Here is a 27551-nt window from a genome sequence, read left to right on the forward strand (position 1 = left end):
AGAAGGCTGATCTGAGATGCAGGGATGAAAACAGGAATATATTTAAAATCTTTGTAATGGCCAAATTCATTTATGGCTCCATAGGAGCAAACATTTAGCTTCAGGTAGGAAAACAGATAGGACTTCTCTAAAGAAATGGCCTGAAATGCTATTGGAAAGTAAGTCTTCTGGAAAAAATACTGGCTTTGAAGTTCTCCTTCCTGACCTGAAGGGACTCTGATAACAGTCAGGTCCTTACCTGAGATAATCTGTTCTACCTCACTCCAAAGAGTGCTCCCAGCTGGAATTCTTGGAAAAACAATCCATGTACCCTATGGAACAGGAAACCCATAATAGTTCCCATTGTTTTCTATCTTACTTATGAAACATCATTGTGAGACGTGCATACCAGTAACACTGAAGAGAGCAACTGAAGTAAACAAAGAGAAACATGAATATGGGAGGAAACAGATGAATCAGGGCACAGCAAGGAGCCATGACTAATATATACTAATGTACATTAATGCAGTACCACACAAAGCATCTTCCACAGCCTTACTGCCAGTCCCCAACTACTTGTTAATGGTTCAGGAGAGCTAAGACGTCTGTGCCAAAATCTAAACCAGCTGTGGCATTAAGGACACAGTTAAAGTTAGTTGCTTGCTTTTCTTTTCTTTTTTTGCGTTTTGTGATTTTCATAGCAAGACATTCTCTAGGAAGACAAAAGTGCAGTTATTGGCATTGTAATGCAAGATCCTTAACTAATCACAGACCAGCACCTTGAATACGTCATCTAACATTCTCAAACAGATTTGGGAAAATAAGGTATCCATGACATGGATGCAAGAGTAAGGTATTATGAAAAGTTGATAATTAGAGATCAAAAAAAGGGATGTATAGATTAGCAATTAGTTTTTTAAAAAGTGGAAGATTTGTAGATAAACTCAAAACTATTCCCAGAGAGAAACAGAGGCAAGAAGATGAAATTTTAGGAGTAAATAAGAAAGAAGAAAGTAATCCAGGAGGTCCAATGTTCTACTTGTTCCCACCAACCCCTCTGAGCAGATGCAGTCTTCCTAGACTTCAGAGTGGTGAGAATAATCCAATCATCAAGTTGTCACAATCATTTCTATCCAAACTCTGGTAGACACAATAATGGCCTATCCCATGTCTTAATTCACAGAATTCCTGAATATGTTTCCCTACATGGACAAATGGAATTTGCAGTAGTGGATCTGGAAATAAGGAGCCCATCCTGGATTATCTGGATGGGTCCAACGTAATTACACGTGTCCTTTTAAGAAGGAGGCAGGAGGTCAGAGTCAGCAGGAGAGATTTGGAGATGCTGTGCTGCTGACTTTGAATATGGAGGGTCCTAGAGTCAAGTAATACAGGCTTCTAGGAGTGGAAAGGTCAAGGAAGTATACTTCTTTAGGGCTTCCAGAAGGAAAGCAGCAACACCTTGATTTTAGCTCAGTAAAACCTATTTTGGACTTGTGATTTGCAGGACTGGAAGTGTTGTTTTAAACTAAGTTTGTGATAATTTGTTACAGCAGCAATAAGAAATTAATATATAAACCAATTTGTACAGCTCATCAGGAGAATGGATTTCTACCATTTCTCTGTCCAAGGTTACTTTCAGGCAAATAGTCACATGCAATATGGATGTGCAATTATATGATGCATTATCCATTTAATATTTCTGAGTATTATTTCAGTCCTAGCTGCATATTAGCAGCATCTGAGGTGTTTAAAAATATCTGATTCCAGGCCCTACAGTAGAACAATTAAATCTTTGGGAATGAGATCTGAGCATCAACATATTTTTTCAAATGTCACAAGGTGGTTTTATTTGGAAGTTGGAGTTGAAAATCAATGGTCTACACTGACTCAAAAAGGCTAGGGGGGTGGGGGACACAAGATGTGGTACCATATACAGAATCTCTAAAACATGCAGGACCAGGGTTAAACCTTATAATAACCTACATTCTTCCTTTGTTCATCTCATCTTCTGCTGCTAGGTCACATTTTTCTCCATCTTTATTACTATATACTTTATTCTTCTGTGATTTTCCCCCTATAAATAATTATCTTAAAGTGGGGATCTTTTTGTGAAGACATCCCTAAATGCTGCTTGGGCAGTTCTGAAACCTCAACTTGATCACCTCCTACTAGGATCTTACCTCTCCTCACTCCTTAAGTGAAAAGAAAGAAACATTTTCCCAGTTCTGCTGACTTTTGTTCTCTGTTCATCAGATCTATTAGTGTTGTCTTTTCTTAATTTAACTTATCTCTATCTATGCAATTGATACCCTTTCTGAAAGTCTCCTCTCATAAGTTATGTACAGAAACAGATAAAATTTAGGAAGCTATAGCTACATTCAAAAGTAAAGTAAACCTCGTTGTGAATCCAAACCAGAAGAGAAATAGAAAGCAGTAAGTGGGGCAGAAACTACCTGCTGACTACCGGACATGTTAGCAGATTCAAGCATAAAGGAACTACAAAAAGGTTCCTGTTGAAACCAGGAACTAGATTAATTTAGAACACAGACCGAATAAAATTGTAACAGATCACTGGCTGGGCATAAGACCTATAAAAATAGACTTGGATCTCTAAGGAAAGGGAGAAGAAGAATCGGTTTTGCTTCCAGACCTGGGTCAAGCTGTCCACTACCTCAAGTGTCTGAAATGTGAAATACCCATATTTATTCTTCATATGGGTGTAATACACTTCCAACACAAAATCATTTTTGTGTAGGGCCCCAGAGAGGGAGATATGTAGAGGCAATTACAGAACATCAGACAGAGACAATTGTAGAGCAAGCAATTGGAGAGAGAGAGAGAGAGAGAGAGTGCATAGATGAGTACAAACCCCCAATAAAGAAGAGCCTATAAATGAATATTTAAAACTAATGCCAAGGGTGAGCAATGGAGGTGCAGTGGCAGAGTTCTTGCCTGCCATGCCAGAGACCTGGGTTTGATTCCTGGCGCCTGCCCATGCAAAAAAAAAGAACAAAAAACAAATGAATTCTGAAAAATGTAGGCTACAAAAATAAACTATTGAGAAATAAGTTCAATCCAGACAAAATGATAATAATAAATTAATCTTCAAAAGACTTTTAAAATAAACATGTTTAGAATCCGAAAAAGAGATTAAAAAAACCTAAATTAAATTCACTAAAAAAAGAAAAATTCTAAGAAATTATGAAACAATAGCATATAAATTAAGAAATACTAGCTGGATAGGAAAGAATCAAATAAAAATGCTGGATTTTTTTTAAAAAAACTAGGTTAATTAACCTCAATAGCAGGAAATAGTATCTATATAGATACAGATAAAGACAGAATTCTTGATTTGGAAGATATCAACAAGGATTTAATCCAGATTGCAACACAAATAGAATGAGAGTTAAAAATTATTGAGGAATGGTTAAAAAACATGGGAACAGATTGAGAAGTTTTAATATATGTCAAATAGTTTTAATATATGCCCAATACACTCCAGTGTAAGTATATAGAGCAAAGGGTTAGGAAGACATATTGAAGATAACATGGTAAGTCCTTTCTTAATTGGGAAAAAAAAAAAGATGAACTTAGGTCCTGAGAAAGTCAGAAACAAAGCTCTGTAGACACACTTTCATTTAGCTGCAGAACACCTTACCTACCAGAAAGATGGCAAATTACTCACAGAGGAATAAATAGTCTTCTCACCAGCAAAAATGGTTGGAGACTGCAAAGAAATAATATCTTCAAAATGCTGAGGAGAAGTAACTGTTATTCCTAGAAATCTATACAAGTCAAACTGTCATTAAAGAATGGAGGCATCTAGAGTAACTTTCCAGAAACCTACAACCTCTAGATGGGTCCCTGGTCCAGGTAAGTCCTGAAACCTAGCCCAGCCTCTCCAGAACATCAGATAGTTCCATCTCCCTGCCCCATATTAGTGACAGACCCTTCCAATATCACAAATTTAGGAATTACCATAGCCTAAACACCCCTAAAGAGATGGATGGAAAGATCAAAAGTGATGGTGGAGTTATGCACAGAAGATAAGATTTAGCAAATTAATTTGAATGCTGAATCATTAAATTGATATCTCTTTTAGTCTCTATTTTAGAGCAGCTAGAAATAAAACCTAAAATTGTGAAATTATAATGCATGTCAAAGTCTGAAATATGATCTACAACTTATTGTGGTGCTGTGCTTTGAAATTTATAGCTATTTTTTTGTATATATGTTATTGTTCACCAAAAAAGAAAGAAAAAATAAAGTCGATTGTAATGATAAAAAAGTATTTAAGCCCTGTAGCCTCCTATATTCTGGAGCAGCTAGAAGGAAAAATATGAGAGGATCATATGGTAGCCCATGGCAAACTCTGGAATCTGTCCTATAACCACTGGTGGAAGAGTGCTTTGAAAACTATTGCTTTTTTTATTTCTTTGCTTTGTATATATGTTATACTATACAATTAAAAAAAAAGTTACAAAAAGAAGAAAAAGAATGGAGGCAAAAACCTTATACAAGCACCCCACCAATTATATACTCATCCAGAACTCCTTTAAAATGTGTTTATAAGAAGAAGAACACAAAGAGAAGCAAGAAATTATTACAAGGAACAATGGTCACTCCAGAAATTTGGAAATTATACTGATAAATTTAATTAATTACATTAGAAATAATTTTATTCTTAAAAAACAAGATGAAATTAAAATTTAACAATATATTAGGAAAAGAAGTGGGTGAAAGTTAACCAATATGAAATTCAAACAAAAATTTTAATTCTAAATATTGGGAAAAGAAGGCAAGCTGAGAGTTTATTTGAATCAAATAGATAAAGTTTTATTAAAAAAATACAGGCAAAGTATTCGATTTGGAGAGGAAGAAGTAAAACTATCTATCTGTAGATGATGAGACCCTATGTATAGAAAATCCAAAGGAATCCACAGGAAAACTACTAGAGCTAATAAATGATTGCCGTAAAGTGACAGGGTACAAGATCAGCACACAAAAATCTTAAGTTATAACAGCAATGAGTAATCCCAAGAAGAAAGTAAGAAAGCAATTCCATTTACAATATCAACCTAAAGAATAAAATATCTAAGAATAATTTTAAATATTTTGGATATTTTCTTTACAGTTACCATATGGGTTGCATTTAACATCCTAACTCTATTATAATTTAGTTTATGTTGATACCAACTTGTGTAGACCGCACATACTCTGGTCCTATGTCCCTCCATCCCTCCTTTTTATGTTGTTCTTATCACAAATTACATCTTTATATATTTTGTGTCCAGTAACAAGAGTATGTGCTTATTATTGTGCAATTAAATTTAAACCATATAAAAGGTAAAAGAGCGTTACAAATGAAAAATACAATAATACTGGCATTTGTATTTATCTATAAAGTTATGTAAAAAGGTGGTCTTTATTCTTTCATACATCTTTCAGATAGTGTTTGGTGTCTTTTTCTTTCAACATGAAAGATGCCATTTAGCATTTTTTATAACACAAGTAGAGTGGTAATGAATGCCTCAATTTTTTGTTTATCTGTGGATTTTTTAAACTCTCCCTCATTGTTGGACAGCTTTGTCAGATATATTGTTCTTGATTTGCAGTATTTTTTTCCTTTCAGCACTTTAATTTTGTCTTTCTATTGCCTGTGGCCTCCATGGTTTTCAGTGAGAAATTGATGTTAGTCTTATAAGGATTGCTTTTATGTGATACATCATTTCTCTCTTGCTGTTTTCAAAATTCTTTTTCCTTGGATTTCAACAGTTTGGTTATAATATGCTTTGGTAGGATTTCTTTGGATTCATCCTGCTTGGTGTTCATAGAGCATTTGGATACATGCAGTCATATCTTACATCAGATTTGGGAAGTTTTTAGCTTTTATTTCTTAAAATATTTTTTCCCCTCTTTATCTCTCTCTTTTCCTTCTAGGACTAGTATGATAAGTATATTGTTATCCTTTATGGTGTCACAGGTTCCTCAATTTCTGTTCATTTTATTTTCCATTCTTTTCTCTTTCAGACTGGACAATTTCAATTGTCTTGCATCATGTTCATCGATCCTTTCTTCTGCCTCCTCCATCTGAAGTTTAACCCCTTATTGAATTTCTCCAACTCAGTTTTTATACTTTCTAGATCCAGAATTTCCTTTTTTAAAATCATTTCTATCTCATTATTGAAAATTTCATTTTGTTTTTATGTTTTCTTTGTTTCCTTTAGTTTTTTATCATTTTTTCTTTAGTCACTTACCTTCTTTAACAGAGTTGATCTACGATCTTGGATTAGTAATTTCAGACACTGAGCTTCCTCCTGAATAGTTTCCATTGAATTCTGTTTTTCCTTTTGGGTCATGCTGTCCTGTCTCCTTGAATATTTTGTAACTTTGTTTGCAACTGAACATTCTGAGTATTAAGTTGTGGTAACTCTGAAACTCTAGTTCTTCCACTCCTCAGTCTACCAAACCAAGAACAAGAAAACAGAAAGAAAGAAAAAGAAAAAAAAAGAGAAAGATAGAAAAGAAAAATAAATATTAGCACACGGATCACCCTCTCTCCCTCCAAAGAAGTTGTAATGTCTCTGCAAGTCTTTTGGTAGATGCTGGGGAGAAACTGACAGCAGCTGTTGTCAAGACCAAAACTGAGGCCATCCTCTACCATCTATCCCTCAGGGGTTCACCAGACCAAAGAATACAAACAAAAGGAAGAAAGAAACCCAACTTCCCATCCTCCCCCCCCAAAAAAATCTATGCTGGCTCTTCGCATCCTGATAGATGCTGGTGTAAGGAGAGAAGGGCTGCTGTGCAGAGGGGTGAAACCTTGGCTAGCATCTGGAGTTGGTCCACCAGACCAGAAAACACCCACTCACAAAAGAGAAACAACAACAAAAGGTACACTGGCCTTTGGTCTTGACAGATGCTGGTGTGAAGCCAGAAGTCACTGCTGCCTAGAAGGCCAAAACCAAGGCTAGCACTCATGCTCAGCCCTTAAGAACTTGTCAGACATTTTTAAACCTCCAACCACAACTTGAGGACAATGTTTCCTCTACCCATCCTGGCTCCAGTTAGCAACTCCTGGAATCTGGGCTGCATTTGAGTAGTTGCTACCATTTCCTCAGCTACTGCTGTGGGGCTAAAGAATTGGGTAGGAGCTGGCCACTGGTTAGTGTTTCACCTACAGTAGCTGAACTATAAGTAGACTTTCCCTTTGTCTGGCATTCTCTGGTTATTTTAAGTGTCCAGTGTTGTTCAGAGTTCCCACCTAGACAATTCCAATCCCTTGTTGGAGTTCATTCATTTTTCTGGTAGAAGGAGAGATCTGTAAACTTCATACTCTGCCATTTTGCATCTCTGGAAACTCCATACTTAATTTTTCAATATATAAGCACGGCATTTATTTACTCAATAAATCATTTACTGTGAATCTTACATATGACACACTTCTAAGTGTTAGAGACAGAGGAAAAGATTGTCTTCCCTTGTGGCACTAATGCTCTAGTGAAGAGAAATCCACACTAAAGATAAAAAGTAATTTATATACTATTTTAGAAGATGAGTGAGTAAACTATGGAAGAATCAGGTATGCTAGGTAGGGAAGGAAGCTCCCAAAAGAGAAGTGACATTTTATGAAAGACCTAAAATTGGTAACTAAATGATCCATGTGGTGACTGAGGGAAGAGTGTTACAGGCAGAGTGAACAGCCAGTGCAAATGTCCTGAGTGGGAGCATGTCTGACACATTCAAGGAAGAAGAAGGTGGCTAGGAGAGTATGATGTTGGCGAAGAGTGGAAGAGGTTGGTAATGTATAAGTGAGCCAGATCATGTAGGTTCCAAAATATTAAGTTCCTTGACTCTTACTCTAACAGAAATGAGAAATGAAATTCACTGAAATTAGTTTCAGTGGAAATTTGAACAAAACATTTAATATTAAAAGACTAAATTAGAGAAAACACTGTAAAGAGGAAACATTCAGGTCATTTCAGAAAGAACTGAATGACCTTTCAATCTCTTATTTCTAAAATTGGACTCTGGATAGTATAACACTCCATTCAAAATGTTTTGGGAAGAAAAATGTAATATTATGGGTTTGTCACTGAGTTTTGACTCAGCACAGTATTTAACCTGCCCTTGATTTAATCTTGAGATACTTGATGCCAGGGCATTCTGACTATGGCCTCTGCTGAGGAATTCTCTGTTCAGGTTGTCTTTTCACTTAAAATTAAATAGAAAAAAAATATCAATTTGCTGCTGTTTTCAGCCACCTGAAAATGCAGAAATATATTATTCGGTAGCCTACAAAGTGTTCTGGATTTCTCTCTTCTTCCTGTGTATTTTGTTGATGGGTGTCTAGAGCAGTAAAGTTGATTAGTTTTGGCTTTACCATTTAGAGCGAGATTCACGAGATTCTGCTTTTAATTCCATTAATGATATTTGGGCTAAACAAGCTAACTTAAATAATTTAAATGAATAAGCTGAGAGTGGTAAAAGGGATACCAATATTCTACTCTGTTTTTTAATAACCAATATACAGAAATTCAGTTAATATTCATTATTCACTTTGGGTCTGGGTCTGTCCTAGCCACTGCAGACACAGAAATTGAACAATATGATTCCTGCCTTAACAGAGTTTAATTAGCAACTCAACCCAGCGTGATAAGTGTGACAATAATGGAAGTACACGATGATATAGGAGGATATGGCAACTTTGGAAATGCAGCATTTTTTAGGGCATGTTCCAAATGTTTAAGGCACACATGTTTGCAGGCTAGTAGATGCCTAGTGAGTGACAACCAAGAGCCATTTTAAATAGAAGCCTTATAATTCTGCAAAAATAAAACTATAAAATAAAATAAAATTAACTGCCTCAAACAAATAGTTTGGGCATGCTGGGACTGAAACTGGCAGCACAAGTGTCACTTTAGCAGTAGAGGACAGGCCAGTGATTACCTTCCTATAACTGCAACTATGAGATTAGATGACAGTCCCAAAGTTACTGTACCTTGGTGGTCGAGGAAAGAGTGTTTAGAATGATTATTAGTTGTCTACCTAATGTAGAACTGGTACCTTATGGTTTCTCATGAATATAGTGTTTCTATTTTAAAATCATTCCCCAAAAACCCACAAGAACTCTCCTCTTCCATTTAATTGACAAAAAATTGAGAATTTGCTTTTGTTGTCAGCAAACTCATGAGTAGAAACATTAATTCTAATGGTCTGGAGGAGAGTGTATGAGTCAAATACCAAGATGAGTAGGAGTCATATAATTCTTAGCTTGTTATATTTTCAATTGCATTAATAATATTTTGGATAAAGAAGTACACATAAATCATCTAAATGAATAGCCTCATGCTTTTGAATAGAAATCCTTCTCTTAATCCAGATAAATGCAGGGACACCTGAGAAAGCTTCCTGGAGAAGGGGAGGTCTGAGTGGAGCCCTGGAGGATGGGGAAGGGTTAGCCCAGTGAAGAGCTTCAGGCAGTGAGAACAGCTTGGGTTACCTAGAAGTTAGAGAGAACATGAAACCTATGAAGAAATGAAGACATATAGTTATGGGTTGAGTGGAGAATGTGAGAATATGATATCTAGCACATGACACGCACTGAGAAAATCTGCATAACCATTTTGTTTTTTTTAAATAAATAGCTGTTAAATGAAAAGGCTTATTCTGGAAAGTTGCAACTCATCTGAATTGTGATTAGGGAAAGTTTGTGATTTTCAATAGAATTGTCAAAACTCACTAGAACCGTTCTCTTGGAGAAGAAAATGATAACCAAATTTTTATTCTTGGACATTTTTAATCCTGGGATCTTTCCTTTCATGGAATATCACCATAAGTAGAGGGGTAAGTCTTATATAATCTTAAAATATATTTCCTTAAACAATTTATGTGGACACATCCACATATTAAGATGTTTAAAATATGACATTGTAAGAAAAGAAAACAATTTTCAGATTCATAGCAAAATATATTTTAATAGTTTTTAATATTTAGATGATATACTATTCTTCTTGACTTTATTTTTCTCATAAGTACATTCTCTGGAATCAGATTAATTTAGCCTTCATGTATTTTAAAGTCATATACTAGGTCACCTCAAACTGACCTTTTTTGACAGAGAATAGCATCTTAACATTTTCAGTGAATGCACATTCCAGAGAGTTGATATCATTTTTATTTCTCTGCCCTGTGCCCGCTGCTTGCCAGTAATATGTTGGCATATAATATTCCCTTAGAGTAAAGAACAGTACATTTGACATTAAGCTGGAGGGGTGTTGTCTCCATAATAATAGGTTCCTGACACATGGTTTTAGTTATTTTACATGGCATTGTAGGCTGGAAAGAATGTTGGCTCTAGAGACTCAGACCTGATCTTAAATCCTAGCTCTTACATTTAAGACCACAAAAACTTGGGAATATTAATTACCCTCCCTAAGTTTCAGTCTTCTAATATACAATGAGGATAAGACTATTACTGCAGGGTTGTATTGAATATTAAAAATGTAATGCATATATATAAAGTACCTGCAACATGGTTAAGACTTAAAAAGAATAATTATTGTGATTAAAATAATAATTATTACAGTATTTACATGAACCAATATTAAGTATTTTATGAAGATTGGACAGGAAGTTAGAAGTCTTGAGGAAATATTTTCTTTTAAGGAAATATATGATTCTCTATTGTGAATTTAAATGAAATTAACTGTGAAATCATCAACTGAAATTTCTTGTAACATAAAATCAAAATTCAAGTGTTTCCAATTATAATGACTCATTGCTGGGTATTTAATGAAATGAAATATAATTTAAAAGATCTTAAAATTTCTATAAAACCTAAAATATAGTTTTATTGCTTCTTTATTTCTGGGATTTTCTCCTTGTTATAATTGTGTAGTAAGCCCAGAAATTTCCTATAACTACCTTTCCACTTATACATTGATTAAAATTTATAAAAGGACTTATGAATCAATAATCACAATAAAATTAATATAGCCTAGTTTTGATATTAGAAAATTTACACATTTCTAATATACAATGTTATTGGGGTATGTAGTATTATAAAGCAATAGCTATATAGTAAGTTATCTTAAGTATCAACCTAACATCAATAGGGTTTTTATGTCCTGTATCATTTCTAGGAAGAACTTGAATTCAAAATCAGATTTTTTTTTTGTATGCTGTATGCCAGGGATCACATTTCATCCTTTTTCCATGCGTGTATTACAGCACCATTTGTTGAATTTTTTGTTTGGTTGGCTTTTGGTTTGTTTATTTGCTTGTTGGTTTGTTTTTTGTGAAGTACATGGGCTAGGAATTGAACACAGGTTTCCCACATGGCAGGTAGGGATTCTACCACTGAACTACCCTTGCACCCCCAGGATGTTGTTTTCACTAAGTAAGTTAAGAGTTGCTCTGCAGTGTTGATGAACCAAGAAGTATAAGGAATAAGCCCAAGTTTGAGAAGATAGCTTATTCCTTGGAAGAAACAACATCTATATGACCTTGAAAATCAAGGGAATAGTCAAATGCAAACAATATGATGCTGTAATGGACAATTACAAAGGAATGTCAAAGGGAAAGAACCTCACATAAAATATAGGAATTATTAGTTTTTTTTAGGTAAGGAACTAAAATTTATAAACCAGAAAGTCTATCCTTTTGATTTTTTTTTTTTTTTTAACATGGGCAGGTTCTGGGAATCGAACCTGCATCTCCAGCACAGCAGGTAAGAATTCTGCCCCTGAGCCACAGGTGCACTGCCCTGCTTATCGTTTTAAAACTTTTTTTATATGGAAAATTTCATACATGTACAAAAATGGACAAATAGTGTTAAAATACCCAGTGTACTCATCAGTCAACTTCAATAATTATCAACTCCTATCCAATTTTATACTCCATTCACTCTTTCCTCCCTTTCCTAGATTATTTTAAAGCAAATCCAATATATCATACAATTTCATATGTAAATATTTCTGTATAAAAGGATACTTTTGGAAAGCATAACCATAATCCCGTATTTCACCTAACAATTGCTAGCAAATATTAATATAATCATGTAACCAATCAGTGAGACAGGAAGGGAAAACAGAACATTGAATACATGATTTTTTTGTATTTACACAACTTTTAAATAAATATCTTTATATGCTTAATTTATTTATTTGAATCAGGATCTGAAGGTGAACTTGCAGTGTATTTGTCAAAGAATTCAGGTCATTATCATGTAGTTTCCCACAGTGTGCATTTTGCTGATTTTGTCCTTGTGGTATCATTTAATATGCTCTTTTGTCCCTTGAAATTAAGCTTTATCAGATTTAGGTTCAAGATTTTATGATACTTCATAAATCATGTTGTGTATTGTTGTGTACTTCTATCTGGAGGCATATAACACCGATTATGTCTTTCAGTAATATTAGTAGCTATTGATCATTGCCTAGTTAAAGATCAGCCAACTATGGCCTATGGGCTAAATCAGACCCATAGTCTATTTTTGTAAATAAAGTTTTATTGAAGCATAGACAACTTTATTCATTTATGCCTCTCTATGGCCTCTTTCATTCTATGACAGCAGAGTTGCATCAGAGACCATTTGGTCCTCAAAGCCTAAAATAATTAGAATCTGGCCCCTTACAGAAAAAGTTTGCTAACCCTTGGTTTAAATCCATTATTTGAGTAGGGCACAAAAGCGGTCATATTTTATTTATGTCACTCCATCTTCAGTTATTAGCTGGACTTCTTCACCAAAGAGATATTTCCCCTCATCAACTACATGGTTACCCTAAGGTAGTAAATTGTATAGAAAAAGCAGGATAAATATTTGATTAAGCATATTTGAATCTATTACATTGTCTGCACTCAAAATTGTCCCAGTTTGGGCTGTTGAAAACAACTTCCAGTAAGCTCTCGAGTAATTTTATTAGTTGTTGTCTCCTTGATTTAGTGTTATTACAAAATGTTCCAGCCTCATTTTGTATATATCCTGCTCAGAATGTGGAATCTGTCATTTCTACCAGGGTCCTTGACTTCTCTTAGAAAGAATTGATATCTAGAGACTACTATGAGGCTCTAAAGATTCCATGAATCATTATTTCTAGGATTTTTCAGTATACCTAGCTAAGAAAGTTTCTCTTTTCTTATTTTTTAATGCAATATAGATATTTGTAATTCAAATTCAGGACTACCAAGCTTTTACTCAAACTTATCTATTTTACACCTATATTCCATTTCTCCTTCACTAAAACTTCCCAGTTCTCAGTGACATCAACGTAATAACTTATTTGTATTTTGTCCCATAATACATACACAGAAGTCTGAGAATAACAATACTAATTAAAGACATTTTTCATTTTGTTTTTTCTCCCCTTAGTTGTATGCCAATAGAACAGTTAAATGTTGCAAGTTTTAAAATCATTTGGAAAACTCATTTTCTGTATTTTGCCACAAACTTGACCACAGAGTTGAGTCTCCTATGTTGAGTCATTAGCTGTATTGTCTGCTCTCATCACAGATGTTACTCATAACGCTGAACAGTCATCTCATGGTTTGTATTTTTTACTTCGTTCAAGATCAGGAAAGAGAATGTTTATGGTCTTTTGATTTCCCTGCTTCTTTGAGAAAAATATTGTCCAATAACAAAGCAATTCACTGCTGAGCTGAAATTAGTAGAAAAATTCCTTGGAATATTTTTTCTTCCTATATGGGATTGCCAGCTGTATTGGATAGTGTTGCTCCAAAGTAACATCAGTCTTCCATTAGGAATATAATAGTAGCAGGAGTACATAGGGAGATAAGCTTGTTTCCTTTGTTAAATAGAGAATTTAGCTTCCTAAAATCAGAATGTGCTCATTGCCACCATATTTTTAAATGTGGAAATGTGAGACACAGACCACTTAAAACATCTTAGGACAGAAACAATAAAAAATAAAACAACATATGATTTCACATAGGGAAGCATAATAGTTGATGGATCCAACAGTTTTAAACATGTCCCCAAATGACTTTGACTTCTCATAGTCAATAGAATATTTAGGTAAGATTTTTGCATGTAAAAATACTAATTCTTAGAAGTGAAATAAAATATGTCAAAATCAAGGCTATTTAACAGCATTATGCATGCCAGTAAATCACGGGGAATCTCTGTCTCCCTCACTTGCTCTCCCTAGTGGGATAAACATGGTTTGTCACAACCAGGGAATTTTGTATACCATAGGAATAATCAGAACATATTGTTAGCTCCAATTTTCCATCATTTATTTTTCAGTGCCCAACAAAAGTAAACCTCCCCACACAATTTAGTCATGGGTAGAAAGAGAATTAGCTTTTCAATGGGAGCTGCTGCTTTAAAAAGTGGCTCTTAGAAATAGAAGATGGAAGGAAATTCTGCTAATATTAATGCACAATTGTTCATTGTGCTTACTAAGCTATGGAAAAGCCTCTTTAAAATGTTTTCATCACTATGTGCTTTGCATAATGTCCATATTAAAAATCAATGTACTGTTTGCCTCTGAAAAAGCTGCAGATGATAAGTCAGTTTGAAAGAAAACTGAATTCAATAGACAAAGACTGATTCTTCATCCTTCTGACATGTCATGCCAACAAATGGCTGTTTTATGTACTCTGTCAGTGTCTTAATCAGTGTCAGGACAACCCTCAGCACCTATCCAGCTCAGAAAGCTCTTCTCACACTTAATCCTTCAACTTGTAATGTGTTGTAGAGACATTCAGATAAAGCATGATAAACACATGATTTACATACTTCTGTCAATTCTTGGATTTGTCACATATCAAAATCACGTAAGATGAATTTCTCCCTATTGCCATCTGAAAAAAAAGAGTAAGTTGCAAAGAGAATACTTCTAATTGATGTGTAGAGTCTGAATTTTCACTTGATATTAAAATATTTAAAAAAATTTATAAGCCTGTTAGAACAATTTTATAGTACTTAGATTCTCATACACTGATGTTTTTGTATAGATTATTTTTTATTACAAAGCATATGTAAATTATTATATAGGGTTATATAAGTAAATGTTGACTTTTCTGCTGAATCTTTGGAAATGTAAATTTGAAGGCTTTTGGCTAATATATATATATATAGGAGTAAATAAATTAAAACTTGGCATATTGCATATGTATTTCAGATAAAATAATATTATATAAGGTAACATTATGGCATAACCCTGAGCAGTATACATTTATTGAAGAGTTCTAAAATATAGATTGACAGATGGACTTGTGCCTGTCTAATGATGGATCCAAGAACCTCATGGTAGGCTTAAAATTTGAGCATATAATTTTCTTTTCTTCCTCTGATATAAAGACACTTGTGATCCAGGAAGAACAAAGTTACTTTTCTCTGTTCAGTGGAGAAGGGATGAAAGAAAGAAAGGTTTATTTCTCTACTACAAGGTATAACTGAAGTATGCAAAGATGTTAAAAAGATAACCTAAGGTATTAATTACTTGAACTAACAGAAGAGTTAAATTATGTGACAGGATATAAAATAAATGTGAATAAATTAAAAAGTTCGCATGTGATGTTAAACTATGGTCTTGTAGTTAAACTACCTACAGTTAAATACTTTCTTACTAGCCATGGCATCATGGATAAGTTATTTAATCTCTAAGTGTCACAGTTTCCTCATTGATAAAATGAAAATAATACTGGTAATTACAGATATGTTGTGAAGATTGCTTCAGAGACCTCAGGAAAGCTAATTAGAAAAAATGCTCTCATTCACATCAGAAACAAATATTGCAAAATATGTGGAAATAATTTCAATAAGAAATGTGTGGCAGACACAGGAAGAATCCATAACATTCAGCAAGACAAACAAAATGGTACTTAGTGAACTGAATAGATAATCTCAGCATATATATAAACATGCCACTTTTCCCCCAAATCGACTTAAAGGCCGATCACAATTCTAGTTAATATAAAAGGGACAATTTTGGGGGTATTTGGCAGAGTATTTTTTTAAAAAAAGTGTGAAAAAATACATGGAAAAATAGCCATTAACTTTATATTTTTCTCTTTTTTTATATTTTTCTTTTTTTTTTTTTTTAACCATAAACTTCAGAAGCAAAAAAAGCAAGGAGTTGATGAGCCTATTTTATCTTGTAACTGGCACAATGTCATAATAAGGGAGATATTGGAAATTAAAGTAGCAGAATAGGTAGCCCTGTTCTATTAGTTAGGTTTTACTATAGAAACTACTGATATTTAAAAGTTTTTGACCTGCAAAATTGGCAATTTCATATTTGTGAAATATTTGCTGTGTGCATATTTGCTATGCACTAAGTTAGCATTAAATGAGTGGTGAAAGATAAAATAAAATTTTAAAATGATGTTTTAAAATGACCTAATTCGAAAAAAATCAAGTCAGAACACTATCTTAAAATAAATTATAGTTGAGTTAGAATTAAATGACAAACACATGGAGATGTTTATTTACAACAGGCAAACTTTTATGTGTGCTATGCAAATATCCTGACAGAGGGGAATGGTTAAATTCTGGTGTACCTATATGATGGAAAATTATGTTCTAAAAAATAATGGGTTTTGGAGGAAAATAAAAGTATGAAAAAATGCCTCTAATATAATGCTGGGAATAAAGCAGGATGTACTATTTTACATACAATGTGATGCAAGTCAGCATATACTCTGAGCAATTAAGTATATAATAAAATAAATTTGTGTAATGAAATCTATTTTACTTTGGATAAATATATTAAAGTAATATATTTATAAATATTGTTAGAATGTTAAATTTTAATGATAGTTGAATGATTTCTCAAGCATATCCTTATATTTATCCATATTTGTTTTATATATTTTTTAAGTGATAAAACATTATAGATAGAATTTAAGCCATTTCCCTTTTTGCCTCCTTTTTTACACAGAGAAAATTCAATTCTGGATTGAATTTTTATCATTCCCATATAGGTTTATTTTTTTAGAGTATCTATTCTTAAGTAGCATGTCTTTTTTATACTTTAAAAATTGTGTATACTCTCATAAAGTATGTATCAGTTTTCAGCTTTACTGAAGTATAATTTTCATACCATGAATATAGATAGAATGGCCCCATCACTACGAAATATTCCTAAATTCTCTCTTTTTTTGTCAATCCTTCCCACCATGCCCAACCCCTGGCAATAAATGCTCTCTGTTTTCTGTTCCTGTACTTTTGTCTTTGCAAGGATGCCATATAAAGGCTACAGTATGTAGCCTTTCAGATATCGCTTTTTGTACTTAGCATAATGCGTTTGAGATTCAGACATGTTATTGCATGGATTAGCAGTTGCTTTATATCACAGAATAGTATTCTATCATATGTATGTGCTATTTTTCATTGTCCATTCACCACGTAAAAAATATGTGAGTTGTTTCCAGTTCTAAGTGATTGTGGAAAAAATCTCCAGTACATATCCAAGTTCAGGGCTTTCTGTGAACATAAATTTTCATTTTTCTTGGTTAAATACCTTGAAGGAATTACTGACCTATATGGTGACTTTATATTTAGTTTTATAAGAAATTGCTAAATCGTTTTCCACATTTTTCCTTTCCAGCATTTACGTATGTGATTGCAGTTATTCCATATCCTTTTTAGCACTTGATAATATCAGGGTTTTATGACTGGTAGTTTGTTTTGTTTTAGGATTTGAAAGTTTCTGTTTTTATCATTCTGGTAGGTATATAGTGGCATCTTGTGTGGTTTTAATTTCCTTTTTCTTATGACTAATGATATTTCATCTCTTTTCATGGATTTTACCAGCACATAGCTTCTTCAGTTAACTGTCTGTTCAAACCTTTTGCCCATTTTCAGTGGATATTTGTTCACTTCTTATTGAATTTTGAGATATTCTGGGGACAAATATTTAATTAAAAATTTGTTTTGCAAATGTTTTATACAAGTATGTGACTTGTCTTTTCATTTTCATTCTTGTCTTTTTGAGGAGCAGAAGTTACTGATTTTTATGAAATCCAAGTATTTCTTTTATGGACCATGTTTTTGATGCCCTGTCTGTTATTATTTTAGGTTCTTTTTTTCTACCTATGGATATCCAGTGATCATTTTAAGACTGAATTACCTTTGTACCTTTGTTGAAAAACATTTGACCATATATGTGAGGGTCAAATTTTAGATATGCTATTCTATCAGTCTTCTATTCCATCAATATATGAGTCTATCCTTTTATTAATATCTACTCTTAATTATTGTGTCTTTTTATTAATTCTTCAGTTAGCTGGTAGGAGTCCTCAAACTTTGGTTCTTTTTTCAAAATTGTTTTAATGGTAAGACATATTTGGCTGCCCTTTAGACTTGTATATAAAATTTATAAAAATCTTGTTTATTTCTTTTAAAAACATCCTGCTAGAACTTATATGAGAATTGCATTGAATCCATAGTCAAGTTTGGGTAGAACTGGCATCTTAAAAATATTTAAATCTCACCCATGGTATGGTATATCTCTCTATTAATCATTTCTTCAACAGTTTCTCTTAGTATTGCTTCATTGTAATCAATGTACAGAGCATGCACATATTTTGCTAGATTTATAACTAAGAATATCATGTTTATTGCTGCTATAATGAATGGGTTTTTAAAGTTTCAATTTCATATTGTGTCTCATAATATATAGAAATATAGTATATTTTTGTATCAAGCTACTATCTTGTGGCCTGGGCAGACTTACTCATTACTTTTAATAGCTTTTTTTGTTGATTCTCTGGCATATTTTATATAGATAACTAGTTTTAATTCTTCCTTTCTAAACCATATGCCTTTATTTATTTTTCTTTCCATTTTGCACTGGTCAGGATCTGCAATGCAATGTTGAATAGAAGTGATGAGAGTGGACATCCTTGAGTTGTTTCCTTTCATTTTTGAAAAATATTTTCACTAGTATAAAATTTTGGGTGTTTTCTTCTTTTAACAGTTTAAAGATGCCATTCTATTTTCTTATGTAAACTTAGGTTTTTCTAGAAGTCTGGCTATTTTTTCCATTGTTCTTTGTACATAATATTTGATTTTTTTCCCGATTAATTTTAATATTATCTTGTTTTCACTGTTTTCATTATTTTGATTATGATAGATCTTGGTGTAGTTTCCTTTGCATTTATAAGATAGGGTCTTGGATCTGCTAATTTATACTTTTCATGAAATATAGGAAATTTTCTGCCTTTACTTTTCAAGTATTTTTATTTCCCTCTATCCTCCCATTTCTGGGACTTCAGGTAATTTATACCACTTTGTATTGTCTCATATATTACAGAAGCTCTGTTTATTTTTTAGATTTTTTTCTCTTACCTTCACTTTGGATAATTTCTAATGCGATTTCTTCAATATCTTTTATCTTTTCATATGCAGTGTCTACTCAGCTGCTAATCCCTTCCAGTGAAGTTTTCATTTGAAGTATAGCGTTTTCAGATATAGAGGTTCCGTTAAATTCCTTGTAGTTTTCTCTTTTCTTCTCATTATATTCATATTTCCCTCAGGTCTTCATCATATTTATGGTAGCTGAAAATTCTACATTGTCTCTCCTTTCAGGTTTTGTGTCTTTGGCAGAATTTCCTTTGATTTATCATGGTTACATTTTCCTGCTTTTTCACATGTCTAGTGATTTTTTTATTGGATACTGGACATTGTGTATTTTACCTTATTGATTTTGTTTGTTTCTTTAAACCATGTTGGAATCTGTACTGTCAGGCAGTTCGGTCACTTGGGAACAATTTGATGCTCAGCAGAGACTCAAGGGCTCCAATATAGAATTCTTGATCTCTTCCTCCACACACCTCCCTCTTCCCTGGTACACTGCCATGAACACTCTAGCCACCATGGCTCCCCTGAACTCAAGTTTCTGTCTTATCAACTTCATTTTCCATCTATGTACACTTCTACCTAGTGTATTTCTACTAGGTAGAAATATCTGAATATCTTAAGGCTCACTCATATGCTTCCCTTCTTTCAAGGACTATAGTCCTAGATTTCCATTGTAACGAAATCTGAAGCTTTCTTTCCCATATATTCTATCCAGTTTATTTGATGTTTACAGTTAGAGAGCAAGTCCTGTTGTGAGTGCACATACATTTATTGGAGCCAAAGTACCTGTTTCATTTATTTGTGCTTGCCTTTCTTACTAACATCTTCTTTATCATTAATTTTCTTTTCATCAACCCTGTCTAGATCAGGGATTAACCTATTTATTTGGTTTTCTTTCTTACTTTTTGTTTAGTAACCATATATATTTTTTTCATTTTTGATATTTCTAGTTTTTCTTTTTACATCATCCATTTTGATTTAATTTTTACCTGTTTAATTTTATATTATCTTATTACTTTTAAATGGATATTTTCTTTTAATTATCTCTTTGAGTATCCTAGTTATAATCACATTAAATTATTTGTCAGTCTATCTAAATTTTATCTGGGGAGAATTCACATTGCAATAGTTTCTTTTGTTGACTCTCTTTCTTATTATAATTTTCTTCATTTATTTTTATATTTTTTTGTAAATATTTTTGTCTCTCTCTCTATATATATATATATAGTTATTGTTGTACTTTAGTTATATTTTCACTCCCTTCATGTCTGTTAGTTTGGTAATTTTACAGTTGTCTACATCATCCCTCTCAGTCTAGAATCAGTTCTTATGATGAGTTTGGAGTCTTCTTTTCTGTGGTGATAAATTAGATATAGTGCAGAGCTTATCATCAGACCAGTAGGTGGCTAAAAATAATAATTTTTGCAAAGATTTATCATTGCCCTTTTTTCTTTTACAACTTCAAAGTCCTAGGCCATAGACCTGGTTGTTAAACCTTTGATTAAGTCTTCTATTGCTAGTGACAATAGACTTGGTTTTTCATCTTATTTAATGTACATTAAAAAAGATTTATTGAGGCATAATTCATATTCCATAAACTCTATTTATATAAAATTTTTGACGTATTTTAGTATTAGTCCTAATGATGAATCCCCCAAATTTCCCTGAGATCCTTTGTAATCCACTCCTCTGTTCCCCTATCCCTATCTCTATGGAACCACTGATCTTCAGTCAATCACAATAGGTTGGTTTATCATCTTTATAGAATTTTATAGAAATGTAATATAGGTACTCTTTTGTGTCTAAATTATATAACTCGGCATAGTTACTTTGAGATTCATCTATGTTGTTATGTATATCATTAGTTTGTTTTTCTTTCTTGTTGAGACGTATACCATCATATGGAGATACTACAAATTATTTGTGCATTGACCTCCTCATGAACATGATTTACAATTTTTATCTATTATGAATAAAACTGCTGTTAACATTCATTTATTGGTTTTTATGCAAATATATATTTACTTTTTGGTAAAAATCTAGATGTAAAATGGCTGGTCATATGTTAGATGTATATTTAACTTTTTTAAAAAACTGCTGAAATATATTAAAAAATGAATTTTCCTGTATATGTTCCCACCAGCAGTATATGAGATTTCCAGTTGTTCCATATCCTTGTCAATTTTGTGTTGTTTGTGTATTTTAATTTTTGCTAATAAAATGGACTTATAGTGGTATCTCATAATGGTTTTTATTTGCATTTTCCAATGACTAATGATATTGATGTGTGATGTATTTTTAATGCATGTGGCCTCAACTGAGACAAGGATTTGTAGAACAGGAAACATGCCTTCAGTCCATATTCAAAGATTTGGTTTTTTATTTTATTTATTTTTTTCAGTTTTCCAGAAATATTTTCCTTAGTGTAGACCCATCTAATTTTTCATTTTGTCTTGTTTTATTATCTCTTGCTATGTGTTTGAAGCAGAGAATGCAGTCATGTTGACAAGTCAATTTACTATGTCATCTCGAAATCCGTGAAAATAGTTCATCAACTTGAACAAAATAGCTTCTTTAAAGACCAGTTAATTGTCAAAACAGGACTTCTTATACTCTTTCACGTGCTAATATCTAAAGGAGAATCACATAGAAATTCAGCAGTTCCCAAATACATTTTAACTTGGAATACTTTTTTGAGGGGTGGAGGGTGGCACACAGGTTTCATTGTATCAGGTGTTCTGGGTAAAACGTTTTGAGAAATTCTCTCCTAGAACATTGATTCTAACCTCCTCCATTTTTCCAATATTCCCCATTGTTGAGTCCCTTTATACATCTTCATTCTTTCCATGCTCTAAACAGTCAGAGTTACTTATTGATATCCTTTGACAAATACTCTATTGTCTTTCTTAAGATCCACCCCAATTCCCTTTTGCCTTTCCTTTATCCTTAAAAAAAAGTCTGTATTTCTTTACAAACAGACTTTCTTGTTACTAAGCACTAAGAATGTGACAAAATTCAAGCAGAAGATTCTAGAAAAAATTTCTAGAATTTGAATGAAAGCACAAAACTTCACTAAGAGAAAGCCTCTATTCTTTCCATCCTCTCCTTCTTGCTGGGAATTGCCCAGAGGGGCTGGAGAAGGAGTAGAGATCTAGTGTTGATGTAGTGTTGATGAGATAACATAAATATAGAACTGTGGCCCTGAGCAGGACTGCCTCACTCTACAACTCTTTACGAAGAGTAACAATGGATTTGTGCAACATGAAGCACTGACTCTGACATTACTCAGCCTTTGAACCAACAATAACAGTGTCTCACTTCTGAATTTCTTGAGCTAAACAGTCCTTTATCTTATACACAATCCTGCAATAGGGCTTACTATATTTGCACCAATTGTAATCCTAATTTATACACTTCCTATCACACTGTACCATTGCATTTCCTTGTGCCTTTGTATTATATCATCCATGCCCCAAAAGATAACCATCCTCCTAATCAACTTTCTGGACCCTGTTCAAGACTCTTTCCTAGCAATTTCTGCCTTCAATGTCTTCTCTAAATATTTTGCCATCATTGTTTATTATGTATGGTTAATACTTTTTATATTGCCATATGATGTAGGGCCACAATACTTTGGCCCTACATCATATGCATGTTTGATTTTCCCTAATTCGATTCTCACTTTTAGTGGAGAGTGATAGAGAAGGCTATCATATACTTCTTTTTTTTTTTTTAAACTGTATACCACCTATGTATATAAGGAATTGATTGATTCAGGCCACATTTCATTCAAAATATTCTCCAAAGTATTTTTGTCAGTTTATTAAATATTAAAGTTGAAAAATCACTGGAATATTCACAAGTTAAACATACACAAATAATCAGTTTTTGAACAATAGCTTTATTGAGGTATAATTTACATAGTATATATAGTTCACCCATTTAAATGTACAATTCGATATTTTTTAGTATATTTTCAGAATTGTGTGACCATTGTGGTCTTTAAAGATAATTTAAAATGGTGATAGATAATACTTTGTTATTTATTGAATCTTTGTTGACTGTCTAAAAGATAAAGTTAAAATGTTTATTTGGGCAATCCCAGTACATGTAGAAGAGCTCAAGTATATACACCATGGAGGCTCTTCTAGTCAGCTCAATGAAATATTTAAAATATAATTAGTCAATAATTTAGTTGTGCCCCAAAATTCAGATGTTTATGTCATCCCATAGTAAAATATGATTGATTAAAAAGATTATTTTCCTTTCTTTCTAGGTTTTTCCCCCTCAGTTCTCTGATGATCTACTTCTACCCCTATTCCTCTAATAGTTTGCTTTCCTGCCAATGTCTTCATATTTCTACGCCTCTTCCCTTGGAATGCCCTTCTGTCTAATATATTAATATGGTTAAGATTTCTCAAGATTCTAATCAAATAAACTTCTTCTTGAAGTACTCTTTACCCATACATTTAAAGCTGTTTTAAGGCCAAAACCAGCTCTTCTGCATCTTTTGTTAGTCCTCACAGCCAAACAGAGATCTTCTACAAATGTTTGTTGACTGCTACCTCACCGGATAGTTTTTACAACTAAACAATAGAATGTGGGTGGCAGTTTGTTATAAGCATAAGTTTACCCATGAAATGAGACATGGAAGATTGGTGCAAATTAAAGAGTAAGAGTCTTCAATTTTTCACTTTGCTTAGCTTCTCTAAGGTTTGTGACACAAATTTTTTAAATGGCAGACAGAGCAACTGCCTTGACTACTCTATTCTGGATTGCAAAAGAACTAATTTTGATTGAGCTCTTAGTCTTGACACTAGTGTGATGTATCATTTTTCTTATCATTATCAGAGTCATAGATAGTCATATAGCAAAATAGAACATAGGTATAGCACAGAAATAGGCTTTTTTCATTTTCAGAAACATGAACAGTTTTTGAAATATAAACAGTAAAACCCAACCTATGATGGAAAATAACTAAGAATTTCAGAAAGAAGATTTAAAAGATTATTGTTGAGTCTTCTAGATCTATTTATAAGCATTGGTGAAGCTGACTAAATTGAAAGATTCTTGAAGCCATGTTCCCTTTAATTTTATGCTCCATGTACATTTTAATATTGATGGCTTGGATTTGCATATGTGTCACATTGTTCATGGAGGATGCTCCTTTCTCCCTGTGCTTTATTTATGCAAAGTACCTCTATTTTGAAAATATTCAGTAAAGTACAAAGAGGGAAGATTTTCTAAGCTTCATTTTTTTTCTGAAAGTAATACACATATAGCTGGAGAAAATGATACATTGTCAAGATTTGAGAAGTATTTGCTCAATAAACAGAAATCAAGTCATTTAATCTTACTTTAAATTTGAGTTCCTAGACAAAAAACAAAGCTTGGAAAATAGTTTTGTTAACTTCGTTTTATCACTGATAATATCTCATGCCTATTATTAATTTTTTAAAAGGATAGTTCTTATGTTTTCTTATAATTTCATCACATTTGGATGGATTTGGGGATGTAGTAAGCATAATTCTGTTAGTGCCATTTTTTGCCTTTATGAAGATTTTCACATTTTTGATAACTAAAACAGAATGAAATCATTACATTTTATTACATATATAATACATATATTGTAATTAGTAAGGATGCTAAAGATGATCAAGTATGATGATTTTCACTTATGTTTTTTTTTTTTGGGGGGGGGGGCATGGGCAGGCTCTGGGAATCAAACCCAGGTCTCTGGCATGGCAGACAGGAATTCTGCCACTGAGCCACTGTTGCACCACCCTCACTTATCATTTTTTGAAGTCAAATCACATTTTACTACCATTTTAAAATATTTCATGGATTACCAATATGAACAAATATCATGCCCATATCTTGGAACATGTAAATAAAAATCAGAAAGGCTAATGTGAAACAAGTCATGCAGCATCTCTATAATGTTCTACTCAGGTATCAAGCTTCATTGATATTTATTATAATTCATCGAAATATTAAAATCAGAATCTTTAATAGTCTGTGAATTCAATTAACAAAGTTTAGTAAGAGTTACACATATACTGTAGTATAGATATATATTTCTTAGCGTGTTCCTTGGAACAACATTCTACTCCCTAATACTTTCATCACATTATAAGGAAATCCTTCCAAGCAAGATATATAAAATAAATCAAGTCCAAAATGGTGGCCTGAAGACAAGTACATGTCTTCCCTTCTTCTAAGAAATCACTGGAAATATAAGGAAAATTCTTTTTTACCTCCATGGAAGAAGAACAAGAAAGGATGTCCTCAGTGACCTAAAGGTTTTGGCAAAATTTCTAAAAATGAAAAGTAGATGGAGTTGGATCCATAAGGAATTCATTGTCCAAAACACACTCAATCAAGAAATTGTTGAAACAGTTGGGGGGAACTTTGTGATGATCAATTATCAGAGATGGGGTTTACAGAGAGTGTGAGGGAACCAACCTCTTGAAATGAATATGTATGGTATTGGTAAATTATTTGTGTTAAATTTATAACAGCTACTGGGTTCACTTAACTTGTATCTTAGGGAGTGTCTGCTTTAAAGAGAATAGTATATTGGATGGAAAGACAGCAAAACATTGGGTGACTTCCAAGATGAAGGGGGAAAAGGAAACCTCACAGCCCATTTATTAGTGATTGCATACCTAGCCTTGTGTTCCATCCCACCCTTTCTCCATGATCACTAGAATCAGGCTTGGGTAAGTAAAAACAACAGTCCTAAAAATGCTATCAGAAAATACAAATGGAAATAAATAACTAAAAAGAACTCAATAGCTAAAGAAACTTGCAAAAGAGAAGCATTAAATTCAAAACAAAAATAGAAGAGCCATCACCAGAGCATATAGCAATGACTGAGAAATAAGGAAGAACCCAAAAAAGATTAATTTCTTAAGAGGGATGGTAAATAAAATCACAGCCATAGAATAAGAACAGGTAGCTAATAGAAAGGAAGGACTTTGAAATATAAGTATTGAAATTTAAAATTCAATAAGAGTTTTGTTTCCTATTATGATGTAGAGAGCTGAAAGAAAACACTATCCACATAACAATGAGAAAATTAGTCTATAAAATCATAATTTTATAATATATTTGAGAATTAAGATTTCAAGGCCACAGGGTGAACTGAATTCCAAAGGGTTAATAAAATCCTCCAAGGAACAATGACATTCATGAACAGTTTCATCTTTGGCAATGCACAAGAGGAAGAAGCAGCTGCTCGAGAAGAGGGTAAGAAGAAACAATCAAAATTTTAATACACTGTTAAAGGTAGTATAGACTAACATGATACCTTAGAATCCCAGGAAATCCAGTCACAATGAGCATCCACATATCCTAGGCAGGTCTTTACCATTGGCCTACATTGGATGATAGTGATAAAGATTGGTTGATGAGCAGGAGACTGAAAGAAGCCCTTTCAGTGGCATAGACACGAAGAGTCTGCCCTTTACGGTGGAACAGGAGTCCCCGGAAACATTTGGAATCTGCCCCCTAAAAGAGTACAATGCAGTACTTGTCAGGAATGAACAGGTATAAAAACCACTCCTATCCTAGACTCTTCTCTGATGTAAAGCAAAAGAAACCTGTCATTAGGGGAGGACAAGGAGAGTCTCTTGCTCCTTGTCCAGTCCTTGTCTTGACACCTGGCACATATTGGCTGCCTCAGGGGAAGGGAGTAGGAAACCTAACCTTTACTCTGCACCAATACCAGGTAAAAGCCATCTGGCATTGGGAGAGGGTGAAAAAACTCATTTATGCCCAAGAATCCCCACTGAAAAAGGAAAAGAGGGGCAAGAAAACCACCCGCATTCTAAACCAACACTGCATAGGAGACAGAAGTGCTTGCTCCTGGGGGAAAGGCCCTAATGTTGAGAAAGTTCCATCTCTCAGGAGCAAGTGCTCAGAGCCTACCAAAGACTGGAGCAGGAGAACTGAGAACCCTTCTACTCCTATCATGAACCTTAGAATGAGTATCAACCAGAATAGTCTATGCTATACAGGGGAAAACATGAGGGAGACCTAGCTCAGTGATGCAGGTATGCAGCAAATGCTGAAAGCTGAGATTGGAGAAGACATACTGAGAAAGCTCTTCAGGTACTCCACATACTAAGCATATGTTAGCAGCATTATACCGCTAAAAAATTTTTAAGATCGTGGTGCACTGAAGGTAATGGTGGCAATGACAAAACCAAAGCCTATTTTAACTATAAGCTGGATT

At 33.4% G+C, this 27551-nt stretch overlaps 1 long non-coding RNA gene across 1 annotated transcript in view; it reads left to right on the plus strand.

Annotated features, from left to right (window-relative positions):
* Positions 1-27551, plus strand: part of LOC143676342 (uncharacterized) — a 71366-nt gene that overhangs the window by 39724 nt on the left and 4091 nt on the right. The window lies entirely within an intron of this gene.

Source organism: Tamandua tetradactyla, chromosome 3 (assembly GCF_023851605.1).
Source record: "Tamandua tetradactyla isolate mTamTet1 chromosome 3, mTamTet1.pri, whole genome shotgun sequence".
NCBI classification, from domain to species: Eukaryota; Metazoa; Chordata; class Mammalia; order Pilosa; family Myrmecophagidae; genus Tamandua; species Tamandua tetradactyla.